The sequence below is a fragment of the Triturus cristatus genome, chromosome 10 (assembly GCF_964204655.1).
Source record: "Triturus cristatus chromosome 10, aTriCri1.1, whole genome shotgun sequence".
Taxonomy (NCBI): Eukaryota; Metazoa; Chordata; class Amphibia; order Caudata; family Salamandridae; genus Triturus; species Triturus cristatus.
In genome coordinates this window covers 481,233,301-481,246,715 of record NC_140593.1, presented here as the reverse complement: position 1 = coordinate 481,246,715, position 13,415 = coordinate 481,233,301, and positions in this window count along the sequence as shown.

The following is a 13,415-nucleotide window of genomic DNA, read 5'->3' as shown; positions in this document are numbered from 1 at the left end:
GGATGTGTCGTACCACCGTCAATGTACACCCCAGTACGTTCCAGTCGTACCCCCATCCCTGTACGTGTCGTACCACCGTCCATGTACACCCCAGTACGTTCCAGTCCTACCCCCACCCCTGGACATGTCGTACCACCGTCAATGTACACCCCAGTACGTTCCAGTCCTACCCCCACCCCTGTACGTGTCCGACCCCCATGTATGTACACCCCAGTACGTTCCAGTCCTACCCCCACCCCTGTACGTGTCGTACCACCGTCTATGTACACCCCAGTACGTTCCAGTCGTACCCCCACCCCTGTACGTGTCGTACCACCGTCAATGTACACCCCAGTACGTTCCAGTCGTACCCCCACCCCTGTACGTGTCGTACCACCGTCAATGTACACCCCAGTACATTCCAGTCGCACCCCCACCCCTGTACGTGTCGTACCACCGTCTATGTACACCCCAGTACGTTCCAGTCGTACCCCCACCCCTGTACGTGTCGTACCACCGTCAATGCACACCCCAGTACGTTCGAGTCCTACCCCCACCCCTGTACGTGTCCGACCCCCATGTATGTACACCCCAGTACGTTCGAGTCGTACCCCCACCCCTGTACGTGTCGTACCACCGTCAATGTACACCCCAGTACGTTCCAGTCGTACCCCCACCCCTGTACGTGTCGTACCACTGTCTATGTACACCCCAGTACGTTCCAGTCCTACCCCCACCCCTGTACGTGTCGTACCACCGTCTATGTACACCCCAGTACGTTCCAGTCGTACCCCCACCCCTGTACGTGTCGTACCACCGTCTATGTACACCCCAGTACGTTCCAGTCCTACCCCCACCCCTGTACGTGTCCGACCCCCATGTATGTACACCCCAGTACATTCGAGTCGTACCCCCACCCCTGTACGTGTCCGACCCCCATGTATGTACACCCCAGTACGTTCGAGTCGTACCCCCACCCCTGTACGTGTCGTACCACCGTCTATGTACACCCCAGTACGTTCCAGTCCTACCCCCACCCCTGGACGTGTCGTACCACCGTCAATGTACACCCCAGTACGTTCGAGTCCTACCCCCACCCCTGTACGTGTCCGACCCCCATGTATGTACACCCCAGTACGTTTGAGTCGTACCCCCACCCCTGTACGTGTCGCACCACCGTCAATGTACACCCCAGTACGTTCGAGTCCTACCCCCACCCCTGTACATGTCGTACCACCGTCAATGTACACCCCAGTACGTTCCAGTCGTTCCCCCACCCCTGTACGTGTCGTACCACCGTCTATGTACACCCCAGTACGTTCCAGTCGTACCCCCACCCCTGTACGTGTCGTACCACCGTCTATGTACACCCCAGTACGTTCCAGTCGTACCCCCACCCCTGTACGTGTCATACCACCGTCTATGTACACCCCAGTACGTTCCAGTCCTACCCCACCCCTGTACGTGTCCGACCCCATGTATGTACACCCCAGTACATTCGAGTCGTACCCCCACCCCTGTACGTGTCCGACCCCCCATGTATGTACACCCCAGTACGTTCGAGTCGTACCCCCACCCCTGTACGTGTGGTACCACCGTCTATGTACACCCCAGTACGTTCCAGTCGTACCCCCACCCCTGTACGTGTCGTACCACCGTCAATGTACACCCCAGTACGTTCCAGTCATACCCCCACCCCTGTACGTGTCGTACCACCGTCAATGTACACCCCAGTACGTTCGAGTCCTACCCCCACCCCTGTACATGTCCGACCCCCATGTATGTACACCCCAGTACGTTCGAGTCGTACCCCCACCCCTGTACGTGTCGTACCACCGTCAATGTACACCCCAGTACATTCCAGTCGTACCCCCACCCCTGTACGTGTCATACCACCGTCTATGTACACCCCAGTACGTTCCAGTCCTACCCCCACCCCTGTACGTGTCGTACCACCGTCTATGTACACCCCAGTACGTTCCAGTCGTACCCCCACCCCTGTACGTGTCGTACCACCGTCTATGTACACCCCAGTACGTTCCAGTCCTACCCCCACCCCTGGATGTGTCGTACCACCGTCAATGTACACCCCAGTACGTTCCAGTCGTACCCCCATCCCTGTACGTGTCGTACCACCGTCCATGTACACCCCAGTACGTTCCAGTCCTACCCCCACCCCTGGACGTGTCGTACCACCGTCAATGTACACCCCAGTACGTTCCAGTCCTACCCCCACCCCTGTACGTGTCCGACCCCCATGTATGTACACCCCAGTACATTCGAGTCGTACCCCCACCCCTGTACGTGTCCGACCCCCATGTATGTACACCCCAGTACGTTCGAGTCGTACCCCCTCCCCTGTACGTGTCGTACCACCGTCTATGTACACTCCAGTACGTTCCAGTCCTACCCCCACCACTGGACGTGTCGTACCACCGTCAATGTACACCCCAGTACGTTCGAGTCGTACCCCCACCCCTGTACGTGTCGCACCACCGTCAATGTACACCCCAGTACGTTCGAGTCCTACCCCCACCCCTGTACGTGTCGTACCACCGTCAATGTACACCCCAGTACGTTCCAGTCGTACCCCCACCCCTGTACGTGTCGTACCACCGTCTATGTACACCCCAGTACGTTCCAGTCGTACCCCCACCCCTGTACGTGTCGTACCACCGTCTATGTACACCCCAGTACGTTCCAGTCGTACCCCCACCCCTGTACGTGTCGTACCACCGTCTATGTACACCCCAGTACGTTCCAGTCCTACCCCCACCCCTGTACGTGTCCGACCCCCATGTATGTACACCCCAGTACATTCGAGTCGTACCCCCACCCCTGTACGTGTCCGACCCCCCATGTATGTACACCCCAGTACGTTCGAGTCGTACCCCCACCCCTGTACGTGTCGTACCACCGTCTATGTACACCCCAGTACGTTCGAGTCCTACCCCCACCCCTGTACGTGTCCGACCCCCATGTATGTACACCCCAGTTTGTTCGACTCGTACCCCCACCCCTGTACGTGTCGTACCACCGTCAATGTACACCCCAGTACGTTCCAATCGCACCCCCAACACAACCTTCTAAGTACGGAGCGCACCCCAGGCCCCAACATCACAACCGCATGTACGAGTCGTACCAAGCCACACACAAGGACAGCACCGTACAACCAAATGGCCCATGTACACACCGTACACACGCTCAAAACGCACGTACACAACCAGGACAAAACAAAACAACACAAGAATACACTATTCGAATGGCACAAAGCCACTAAACATGGCCAACAAACACTAAAAAAACACATTCACTGACCTGCAACTGCCAAAAACAAACAGAGGCCCAAAACACCACCACTCCTTATAACACACCCACCCAAACTTCAAACACAGCCACACCCACCAATGGACCAATAAAAAGGGCCCACACACACAAACCATGAGCCTTTGCAACAGACTCACTGCTGCCAGACACCACAGAACCATACTACAAGCTTCACCACACCTTACACTTGCACACCTTCACACAACCACCTTCACAAACACCCCCTCATCACATTCACACACACACACCTGCACAACCACACCCACACACCCACAACCATCCACACACCCCCCCCACCATCCACACCCACACCCCTCACCATGCCCACTAACAAGAATCCAAAGTTCAGTAACCGAGAGTTGGAGGTCCTTGTTGATGAAATCCTCAGAGTCGAGCCACAGCTCTTTGGAACATTGGTCAGACAGACCAGCATGGCAGCAAAAACAGCCATGTGGCAGACCTTCGTCGATGCTGTGAATGCTGTTGCGGACACCAGAAGGACCAGGCAGGAATGCCAAGCCAGGTGGTACGATCTGCAGAGGAGGGTCCGAGCCAAGATGCTGGAGGAACACAACCAGGCCAACGCCACTGGAGGAGGGCCCTCCCGCAGACCCGTACACTACCAGCCCTGGGAGGAGAGGGTGATGGCCATACAGCCGGTGGAGGCAGTCGAAGGATTAGGAGGACTCCGAGACCCGGGTGAGTACACGAACAACGCACCTCACATGGGGGGGACCTCATCCACAACCAAACTCACAAACAGGCACGCAACCACCCCAACCTATCGCATGACTCAACCACACTCCATGAACACGCACATGCCACTGGCGCCACCATGCCCCATGCACCCAGCTGGACAATGTCAAGTCACAGGCCACAGAAGACACCAACACATGACACGGTAACCCGGATGGCGGGAGGGTGGGCCCCAAAAATCACATAGTGCAACTCAGAAGCAGACAACAATGCCCTCTGCCCATATGGCCCAGGTCACAGCCAGACAAACAGTGTGTCCCCACACAGGAAAGACTCGCCAGCAAATTGCGGACGCCTTGCATCAACACATGGGGGTGAAGGCACTGTTTTGCACATGACAGCAGCTAATGAACAGCCAACACTGTGAAAGAGTGGCAGCACACACAACCACAGCAGCAGCGCACACACAGACACTACACCCAATGTGTGCCTGGAGATCAGAAACAAACTCACATCAACAAGCCAAGGGCCATTCAAAGGACTGGAAAAAGTGTGTGTCTAGGAAGCTGGGCTGAGGTGACAGAGGGTGACACGCAGAGGGAGGGAGAGGGGGACAGAGAGGGAGGGAGAGGGGGACAGAGAGGGAGGGAGACACAGGGACACGGACAGAGGGAGGAGGCTGACACACAGAGGGAGGGAGAGGGGGACAGAGAGGGAGGGAGACACAGGAAGATGGACAGAGGGAGGAGGCTGACACACAGAGGGAGGGAGAGGGGGACAGAGAGGGAGGGAGAGGGGGACAGAGAGGGAGGGAGAGGGGGACAGAGAGGGAGGGAGACACAGGGACATGGACAGAGGGAGGAGGCTGACACACGGAGGGAGGGAGAGGGGGACAGAGAGGGAGGGAGACACAGGGAGACGGACAGAGGGAGGAGGCTGACACACAGAGGGAGGGAGAGGGGGACAGAGAGGGAGGGAGACACAGGAAGACGGACAGAGGGAGGAGGCTGACACACAGAGGGAGGGAGAGGGGGACAGAGAGGGAGGGAGAGGGGGACAGAGAGGGAGGGAGAGGGGGACAGAGAGGGAGGGAGACACAGGGACACGGACAGAGGGAGGATGCTGACACACAGAGGGAGGGAGAGGGGGACAGAGAGGGAGGGAGACACAGGGAGAGCAAATCAGCCATGTGGTGTGTGGGAATGTATGCTCGTCAGCAGGTAGACTGCGTGCATGTAGCCAAGGGTGGCCAGTGCCAGAACCCCCCCTCTTCACCATGGCAAAACACAGGGCCATGTCACAACCTGTTCACGAGCACAACGACAGCTACCTGCATTATATAAGTGTGTGGATCCACTTCATGTGCACATGTACAGTGCTACACGGAAGGCGCCAATGCATGGCTCTCCACACCTGCCCACTCCACTGCTGACTGCAGTCACACTTGACGCAGCAAGTAAGACTGTGCCACACATAGTTAAAGGGGCCAAAGTGGTGCCCAAGGGACACACCCATGCACAAGTGCACTGTGAGTGGAATGCAAGACAGATCCTAATTCCAAGAGGAAAAGTGCCAACTTTGAAACTGATGAAACATGGATGTTGCATGGACCAAAATTAACATTGTCTCTCTCACACACAGGTCAACGTCGTGGTTCACCCCCCAACACTGGGGGGGAAGACTCACAGGACCCGGATCTGCGGGAGCCCAATCCCACCGGCAGCGACGACTCTCACCACTCTGTGGACGACCCCGACCGACCTGGCCCCTCTGGTGTCCAACGACCTGCAGCACCTGCGTCAGGTACAACTGTGCCAACCACCACCCCCACTCCTGCCACATCCCAGGAGACACCCAGGATCCCTGCCCCACCACCACAATGCAGCCAGGCTGGCCAGGAGGGACACGGTGTCCCGGGCACCCAGGAGGAGGCAGGCGACAACGCCAATGCCACCCCTCAGGGGTCCCGGAGACCCGATGTACCCACAAGGGCAGGCCAGGTGCAAGTGGGCAGGGGTGGTGGGAGTGGAGGACGGCGGAGGCGCGAGCCTGACCAGTTGGCTGGGGAACCGGTATTTTCCCATGTCCGTAACATCCTGGACACATACCGGCAGGACACCACGGGCCTGGCCCAGGTTGTGTCCGTCCTCGAGGGGATCAAGACCTAGCAGGCCCAGCAACATGCGGAGCTACATGCCTGTCTACTGCAACACCAACGGAGGATGGAGGACAGACAGGCTGAGCAAGTGACGGTGTTCCAGGGGATTCACGATACACTCCGTCGGATGGCCGACAACATGGGCAACCCTCCCTGTGCCAGACGGCGTAGAACATCACCACCCACAGGGAGGGATCAGGAGGAGGAGGAGACATCCGACGGAGCATCCCAAACATCGTCACGGCCTGCTTCTGAGGGTCCCAACAGGAGGCCGGGTCGTCCACGGAAAGGACCGTGAGGGTCAGCGCTACATCACTATCTCCCAGGACACCTGGCCTGACACCTGGCCCACTGGAGCAACAGCATCACAGCATCAAGAGACATTCTCTGCCACATGGCCCTGCTGGTCACTGTCTGACCAATGTTGACAAAGACTGTGGCATGGACAATGAGGATTTCCAATGGCAAGGACACCAACTCCCCTACTGAACTTTGGATTCCATACTCCCGGAAAGCCCCTCACTTTATCCCCCCCCCCAAATAAAATATCACACCATGAAGAGAAGATGCCTGCTGGTTGCATTATTACCTTACATGTGTGTTGTAAAGTCTAAACATGCCTGAGTTCTCTTTTGACTTCAACCATCCACACCCTGGGGCCTGAGTCTGGCACAGGACACACGGGTCACAGTGTATTAGGCAAGACAGACATGGAGCACCATACACACCCGTGATGGGCCCAACCAGCTGAGGGGGTGGCCGCACAACCGTGCTGACAGACACATTGAGTACAGCAACAGTCATGCGCAGAGGTCAGGGATCATGTGGAGTGTCCTGGGGGGCACCCAGGTATGTGTAGACAGGTGGCAGAACCATGTCCTGCAAGCTTGAGTCCGGTGGATGCAGAGAATGGGGCCTGGCCAACGTTGGATGAGTGGGGATGGCACATGTCACAATACCCACACAGTCATGGACATCATGCCCAATACACAGTCTCAGCCCACACACACAGCTTGCATCTTGCTACTCGACACATCGACACATAGCCACTATCCGGGAAAACCATGCCAGACATGCTGGATGCACCGTGGCAACACACCAGCATTGACTGAGAAGAGGCACCTTGGAGGCATAGGGACACCTTTATTAGTCATGTTTTCGTGATTGCAGAGGCAACTTGAAGTACACATGAACACATCATGTGGAGTGACATGTGGGTCCAACACTGGCACCCCCCTTCTGCAGCACAAATGCGTGATAGCCATGGAACTGGCACACAATTGTCGGCCAACAGCTAAACACCCACAGCTGCTCACGGAGAGACTGCCATACACCATTGATCCGCTGATGTAGAAGTCCCACACCATGTCAAGCCAAAGCAAACCGTATGTGTCCGAGGGCAGTGTTACACACATTGATGCCATCATCACAATCCACTATCCCATCACTGATGACTGTCAACAAGTCTGACCATCTATTCAGGTGTACCCAGCTGCATGTTATGTGTACCATGGTGATGCTACATGTCTGCAGAGGAACCAAACATCGACAGGGGCAGTGTGCATACATCGTGAACAACTGCCACACCCAATACACCCCTGATGCATCCCTTACCCTAAGGAGACTTCCAAACGTGTCCGTGCCTGTAACGCTGAGTCAGCCCACGATGACGTGTCCATGAGGAATAGCAGTGCCACAACAATGCAACCAGCAGACGGCATGCGCAAGTACCTGGGGAAGAGAGACACACAAGAAGTCAGCCACAAAAAGCACAGCCACTTGCATGTGCATTTACTCGACACATGTATGGATGACAACATGCTAGGTCACAATTATGACTGGGGAAATACAACCATCACTGCCACCATCACTCCAGTGACACACCCACACACACCTCTGACTCACGTCCCATACATGCAGGTGGAGACACACATCACAACACATGCCACACGGGGACCAATGTGTGCACACTCAGACACTGGTACTCACCACTAAGCAAAGAAGTCGCGTATGAGCTGAGTCCGGATGTCCTCTTGCGGCTCCACATCCTCCACATCACTAGCCCCATTGCCAAGCCCTTCGTCCTCCACGGGTGGATGGTCCTCGTCATCTTGATCCAGGATGAGTGGCACAGCTTTCTCAACTGCCATGTTGTGCAGCATGCAGCAGACCATGAAGATCTTGCAGACCTTCGCAGGGGCATATGGGAGTGCGCCGCCGGTCTTGTGGAGGCTCCGAAATCGGCTCTTCAGCAGGCCAAACGTCCTCTCTATCACTCGCCTTGTCCGGCCATGGGCGGTGTTGTAGCGGAGCTGGGCCGGCGTGATGGGGTTGCGGAGAGGTGTGAGCAGCCATGGCATGTTGGGATAGCCAGCGTCCCCTACATGGGAAGCACATGGACATCGTTAGAAGTGGTGAAGCGGTCGTGCTGGTAGGCTATGCAAAATACAGGACAGACAGACTGTACCCACCAACAACACATGCTCTTTCGTTGCGCAGCTGCATCATCATTTCAGGCATCCTGCTACGCCTCATGATGTAGGCATCGTGTGCTGATCCTGGAAAACGAGCACAGACATGTGAAATCACCATGTTGGACAGACACACCACAAGGGCATTGATGGAGTGGTAGTGCTTCCGATTGCGGTACGCTACCTTCCGTGCGTGTGGTGGTACCAAAGCTACATGTGTCCCATCTATGGACCCAATGACATGGGGCATCCCTCCCAGGGCATAGAATCCACGCTTGACCGCAGTCAACTGTTCAGGGGTTGGGAACTTGATGAAGTCATCCAGGTGAATCAACATGGCCTCTAAGAAATCATGCAGCACACGGCAGAACATGCTCTGGGACATGCCACCAACATGAGCTATGGTATATTGAAAGGTACCCGTGGCAAGAAAATGTAGGGCAGCCATTACCTTCAGCTGGGGTGTCAGTGCCGTAGGATACCTGTGCTGCGGTTGCAGGTGTGGTGCCAGTCTCGCCGTCAACTCCAGAATCAACGGTTGGGGGAAGCGGTAGCACCGGATACTATCATTCTCCCGCATGGCAGCCAAGTCCGGAATTGGTCGGGCAAGAGGCGGCGCTCTGCAGTAATTTGGAAGTGACAAGGAAGAGTGAGTGCACTACGACAACAATTCATATGTACTGAGCACATGTTAATCTGTCAATACACATATGCTACATAGGGAGTCAGGTATGTGCTACATGCCCTGGACACGTATGGCTGCCAGGTGACACTCCTACCAAGACCCAGCTACACACGGAGATTGAGAACCTCCCCATGCCATGCCATGGGAATAGCTGTGTCCCAGTGCAAGTGAACAGCCAGACGCAAGACAGGAGTGACATACGCCCACACATCAGCAGAAGTAGGATGCCGATTGCAGAGACTGGTAGCGGAACACTAGAGCCACAGGTCACATGACATTACACTAGGACAGCCCACACACCTTGCCATGAAGGTGCACATGTCATGACTCACCACACATTCATTGTGAGGATGCAGACATGTCCTTGTCACGCTACTCCGTGTCCCATGCATACATGTGCACCTCACATCCGATACCACATGTGGCATGGTGTGCGGAACAGTGTGCAATGTCAATCTACACACAGACACATGTTGGTTGCTGCAACAGCTGCAGCTTTTGAGGGTGCTCCAACATCAACCTGATGGGAAGCCCCCACACATACATGACATAGTCACATTGTGCACCGTGGGTAGTGACAAGTCAGGTGTGGTAACCCCTGTACCGGGCATCAGGGGACACTTCCGTGTGTTGGTGTCCGTGCCATGCCAGTGACACTTATCCCAAGTGTGCAGTACGACATGCACACATGTCAAAGGAGTCAAGGGCATGCCTGGCACACATTGCACCGTCACACAGTACATCTGTACACATCTCATCATACATCTGGTGCCTTCTCGACTCAGGAGTAATGTTCCACATCACAGCCTGTCACACCTGTGCCCCACACATGTAGTAATGCACAGACGATGCCTTGATGTCCATTCATGGACAAGTATGTCCATCCATGGACAAGTATGTCCGCCCTATTCCTACCTGTGTGCCGCCTGTCACCACTGTGATGTGTGAAAACCGCCGTACTGCTGCTAAGAGGGCCTGTGTACGTTCCCATATCACTATGGGAGTGCTGCCGTATGTGTACCCATCGTGATGGCGAGCGTACAGGCATGTGTACGGTCCGTACCACTACGAGTACGCATACGCAGGAACACCCATAGTGGTAGGGCCGTACGCACACCTGTACGCTCCCTATCACTATGGGTGTCCTCGCGTATGCGTACTCGTAGTGGTACGGGCCGTACACACGCCTGTACGCTCCCTATCACTATGGGTGTCCTCGCGTATACGTACTCGTAGTGGTAAGGGCCGTACACACGCCTGTACGCTCCCTATCACTATGGGTGTCCTCGCGTATGCGTACACGTAGTGATTGTGAGCGTACAGGCGTGTGTACGGTCCGTACCACTACGAGTACGCATACGCAAGAACACCCATAGTGGTAGGGCCGTACGCACGCCTGTACCCTCCCTATCACTATGGGTGTCCTCGCGTATGCGTACTCGTAGTGGTACGGGCCGTACACACGCCTGTACGCTCCCTATCACTATGGGTGTCCTCGCGTATGCGTACTCATAGTGGTACGGGCCGTACACACGCCTGTACGCTCCCTATCACTATGGGTGTCCTCGCGTATGCGTACACGTAGTGATAGTGAGCGTAAAGGCGTGTGTACGGCCCGTACCACTACGAGTACGCATACGCGAGGACACCCATAGTGATAGGGAGCGTACAGGCATGTGTACGGCCCGTACCACTACGAGTACGCATACGCGAGGACACCCATACTGATAGGGAGCGTACAGGCGTGTGTACGGCCCGTACCACTACGAGTACGCATACGCGAGGACACCCATAGTGATAGTGAACGTAGGCACGCGTGTACGGGCCGTTGCAATGCATTTGGGGTGCCCTAGGGCCCCGGAACGCACCGTACCTGTGTGTGAAGCTCCAAATTACATAGGGGACACATGAGGGACAAGTATTAAGGCCTACATGCATGCTGGTTGTCATGGAGACCAAGTTCAAATTTTGAATTTGTTCTGGAAGGTGCACAGCAGAAGTCAGTTGGAATGAATCTACTTTGTTGCAATGTGTTTGTGGGGCTGACATCATGCAGGAGAAAAAAACCGATAGAGAACCCACAGACTGCTAGGTTTGAAGGGATTGGAGGAAACATAGGATGCAAATGTGAGTGACCAATCACTCTGTACTCCTGTGCATGAGATGGGCCAGCAAGGCAGATATAAGGCAGCCAGGTCCCATGAGGGAGCACTCGCCTGCACATCTCTGTATTCCACGACCCAGCTGCTGCTACTGATTCCCTGGAACCATGTCAAAGGCTGTGGAGAGGTCACAGCCATTCACCCTGGAGGAGAACATGGCTTTGGTGGAAGTGATCCTCCCACGGTACCCCATGCTGTATGGGCGACCAGGTTATCAGGTGAGTGCAGTGTCCACTGGCACAGACTGTGTCCCTTTTTTGTGACCGTGACTTCTGCCATTGTGTCCAGGTGTGACACACATGCTATGTACTGTAGGGGGGTCCCAGGGGGGGGGATGCCTGATGTCTCCCAGCAGTGCCCTGAGACAGGAGGGGTGGGTGCAGAGTCCTCCCAGCAGTGCCCTGAGACAGGAGGGGTGGGTGCAGAGTCCTCCCAGCAGTGCCCTGAGACAGGAGGGGTGGGTGCAGAGTCCTCCCAGCAGTGCCCTGAGACAGGAGGGGTGTGTGCAGAGTCCTCCCAGCAGTGCCCTGAGACAGGAGGGGTGTGTGCAGAGTCCTCCCAGCAGTGCCCTGAGACAGGAGGGGTGGGTGCCTATCACTCCCAGCAGTGCCCTGAGACAGGAGGGGTGGGTGCTGAGTCCTCCCAGCAGTGCCCTGAGACAGGAGGGGTAGGTGTGATGCACAGTGTGAGCCTGGCTCATTGATTGTGTAGTTGCCCGCATTCCACCTGTGTCCTTTTCAATGGCACGTACTGCTTTTGCCCTTCCCCCAGAGGATCATGTCCCTATGACAAAGGTGCAATGCGTTGGATGCACACTATGCCTTGTTGTAAACAGCAAATGTGTTCTAATCTGTGTCCCTGTGACATGTGCAAGGTGTATTGATGTAGTGTCACTTGTTCATCCTCACAGTTAGACGCCTCTGCCAAGGAGCAGATATGGCTGGACGCCGTCAGCGCCGTGAGGAGTGCGGATGGTCGGAGGCGGCACCTGTCCCAGGTGAGGAAACGCTGGCAGGATATCCGGTGCTGGACGCGGAGGATCGCACGGGTCCTGCTGGGGGACTCACCTGAGAGCCACAAGAACCGCGGGCGCCGCCGTCTCTCCCACATCCAGAAACGTGTGCTGGCGGTGGTCTTTCCTGACTTGGACAGGCGTCTACAGGACATGCAGCAGCCGGAAGGGGGTAGGTACATGTGTGTGTTTGTTGTGTTTCACCAGCATTTGTAAGTGCACTGTTCCATGGATACACTTCCAGGGTTTATGGTGCTGTGCAGATCCTGTTCCCCACAGTATTGCAGTGCTCTCCTGCCTCCCTTCCCCTCCTTGCAATGTGTTCCCTGGTCTGTGTGTAGTCACTCCATCACAAGGTTATGTAGCCTGACACCTTCTCCAAGTGTACAATGCCTGCAGCATCATGTGTGGGGGTGGTGTGTAACAGGTTTTGTGACCTTGCCTGTGCCCTGTCCAGTTCTGGACTTGTGGGTTCCATGTCAGTTAGCACTAATGAGTCCAGACATGGGAGTTAATCTCTCGAGTGCCAGGCCTTCCAGCAGGCATGTCCCATGTGGTGGCCTGTGACATGATGTGCATGAGTGTGCGTTACGCATAGTGCAGGGATGTTAGCGTGTGTTGCAGTCATTCCCATTCAGGAGCATGGAGTTGTGTGGCCACTACTGTCCCCAGGGGCATATTTTCCTAGGTATCATGTGTGTAATCCGGGAATGTCGACAATCTCTGTGTCTACAGCATAGGTTGTGCTCTGTGCCATTGTCCCCTGGCACCATGTTTCTTGACGTGAGATGTATTACAAGTGTCCACTGTCCAGCCTGACCTCATTTTCAAAGTACATACTCACGGTGGCCATTGCCTGTGTGTCTTGTTGCAATCATCTGATGATGCCCATTTGTACATGATTATTTGGACAGGCGCACCTTGG